This window comes from Cebus imitator, unplaced genomic scaffold (assembly GCF_001604975.1).
Source record: "Cebus imitator isolate Cc_AM_T3 unplaced genomic scaffold, Cebus_imitator-1.0 Scaffold90, whole genome shotgun sequence".
Lineage (NCBI taxonomy): Eukaryota > Metazoa > Chordata > Mammalia > Primates > Cebidae > Cebus > Cebus imitator.
Window position 1 is genome coordinate 6,315,462 of NW_016107405.1, and position 3,182 is coordinate 6,318,643.

Genomic DNA, 3,182 nt, shown 5'->3' on the forward strand with positions numbered 1-3,182 from the left:
TTTCCTATTCTTTGCATTGGTAGTAAAATCTGAAAAATGTTAACCTGCCTTTGAGTATTTGGACTCAAAGGTGTATATAGTCCTTCTGACTTTTGAAAAAGGTCTATATATGATAGCAATGACATATCCATGGATATGCACTGATCCTATGTACATATAAACTCAAAATTTTGTCTTTTGAGTAAAATAGTTACTTTATTATTACTTATTATAAGAAGCACTGAACTAGAATCCAGGGGGCCTTGATTATAGGTTCTACCATGTAACCTTAAAAGAGTCACTGAATCACTGAACTTACTTGGGACTCAGGTTCCTAAGCCACACGACACAGAATATGAACTTGGAAATTCCTAGGTTCTCTTTTAACTCTAAATATCTGTGATCCATGATCTGAAAGAAAAAGGGTAGGTGGGAAAGTCATTCTGGATTATTACAAAAATGAAACAAAACTTATATAATGATAATTTATCAGAAATAGTGGAAAGCCTTGATGTATTTTCTGCCCAATATATTTTTAATTTAATTGTTTTTGCTATTTAGGAGGGTACAAGTGTAGGTTTCTTACATGCATATATTGCATAGTGGTAAAATCTGGGCTTTTAGTGCACCCAATACCTGAGTAGTAAGCACTGTACCCAATAAGTTATTTTCAATCTTCATCCCCTCCCCATATGTGTTGTAATGTCATTTCAGGCATTTGTTTTCCATTAGTCAAGGTTATTTATGTTTAGCTTTTTTCAATATAATTCTTATACTTCACTCTCACTATTTCATTTCCATTTCCATAACTTCTTACATTATTCATCTCTTATTGCCTAACCTCAGTATTTTTCTCCAAAAAACACAAGTTAGCTTTGCCCTCTCTTGCCATATAGTATCTGCAACAAGTCCAAATCAATCTATTCCTTCAGTGTCAATTATAATATTAAGGAATGAATTCAGGTTGAAGATCTTAGTGACCTAAGTAATTTCTGTCATCAATATTATTTTCCAATTTTGACATGCAATAGAAAAGACAGTATAATTTTACCTGTATTGCAACCCAAGCACTAAAGACAATTTTTAAAAGCTAAGCAAAACAATAAAAAACAAAGTAAATGTACTCAGCTTAAAATAAAGTTCCCTAATCTGCTTCACTATAGTGATAACACATACGTGGTAATTTATTGTTTAAAAAAAGATACTGAAAAATGATCAAGTGTGGGCGCTCCATTTTGATTAGTCATATGCTGTATGTGCTTAATAAAGCTGCCCCAAGTTATATGAATTCAAATACCCTTCTAGGGCAAAGTCAGAGGTGGAAGAACTGCCGACCTAAAGAATTACTTTGTGCTGAAAGAGAGTATGAACCACAGAAGGAGATAAGTAAAACAGGGGTAGGTTAACGTTATTTAAATTTCAGATTCTCAGTGGAATACTAACATAGTCTGTTGTGCTAAAGTACTGTCTTTTTTATTTTTTATTTTTGAGATAGGGTCTGGCTCTGTTGCCCAGGCTGGAGTGCAGAGTGATGAGATCTTGTCTTGTGGCAACCTTTGCCTTCTGGCTCTCAAGCCATCCTCCCACTTCAGCCTCCCAAGAAGCTGTGACTACAGGCATATGCCACAATGCCTGGCTAATTTTTTGTAGAGACAGGGTTTCGCCACATTGCCCAGGCTGGTCTGGAACTCTTGAGCTCAAATGATCCTCCAGCCTTGACCTCCCAAAGTGCTGAGGTTAAAGGCATCAGTCACTACACCCAGCCAAGTACTGTTTTTTTTAAATAATAAACATGAGCTCACATGAGATTGTTAAATAGGGGAGTAATGGTAAAATAATAAGAAAAGTGGGTTGGTTCATACATAATTTTTCATAGCACTTTAATGCTTTGTAATACAAAGACACAATAGCTGAAGTACAAGTATTGCAGTTAGCTTCATGATTGCACCAGGCCTGGGGAATATAGCACTCAAATGATGACCTTTCACAGTGTGGGACCCCATTCTTCCCTGGGCTTGGTTCAGCCATGTGCTCCATTTTGATAGTGCTTATTTTGCAGCATTCTCAGATCTTTGCAAAAGCAATATCAGACGAGTCAGAGCCATCCATCTCCCGCAACTCCGTATTTCCTGCAAAGTTTGCAACTGTTTCTTCATCTGCAACTTCTGAGGATAGCCTGCCCTTGTTTCTATCACTCATCAGTGTCTCCTTTCTGTAAATTGTCATTCTTTAACCTAACTTCAACTTTTTAAAAAAGGTAAAGCTCTTTAAGTTAACATGGCATTGCTATATTTGTTAGGAGTTTTATACATTCTTTCAAATAACCTACTATTTTCATTTGGGATGTTATTGTCTGTTAACACTACAGCTCAGTGGTTACCAGACTTTGTTGTGTATTAGTTACCTAGGGATATTTTAGAATACTGAGGCCCAGCTTCTCCCCCAATTCCATTCAATTCAGAATTTCTTGAGTGTGGGAGCCAGGTATCAGTTTTTTTGTTGTTGTTGTTTTTTGTTTTGAGACAAGAGTCTCACTCTATTGTGAGCCTGGAGTGAGGTATCAGATTTTAAAGATCGTATCACTAAGTAGAAAAGTTTGGGAACCACCACTTAGTTGTTCAGAGTTTGAGAGGGCTTTCCCAGACTTATTTTTTCCTTAGACTCTTATTTTAAGTGAGCCATTTTCTTAAAATGTGAAGATTTTCGGGAATGTATTATACATAGTATATTATAGCCAGAGGCTTTGTCATTTTTTGGCTTCTGCTATGGTCTGGATATTGGTGTACCTCCAAAATTCATATGCTGGAACCTAATATCCAATATGATACCACTAAGAAGTGGGGTCTTTTGGGAAGTAAGGCATAAGGACTCTGCCCTCATGAACAGGATTAGTGTCCTTACTGAAGAGGTTGAAAGGAGCTGCCTTGTCCCCTTCTGCCATGTGAGGATGCATCAAGAAAGTGCCATCTATAAGGAACAGGCCCTCATCAGACACTAAATCTGCTGTTGCTTTGATCTTGGATTTCTCAGCCTCCGTAACTGTAAAAAATAAATTTTTGGTGTTTATAAATTACCCAGTCTAATGTATTTTGTTATAGCAGCCCAAACAATTTCTAAAATAAAAATAATGTAAAGAGAGAGGAGGATTTGGTGAATTTAAAATGGCTGGTTAAAAAAAAAAAAATTTTTTTTTTTTTTTAACT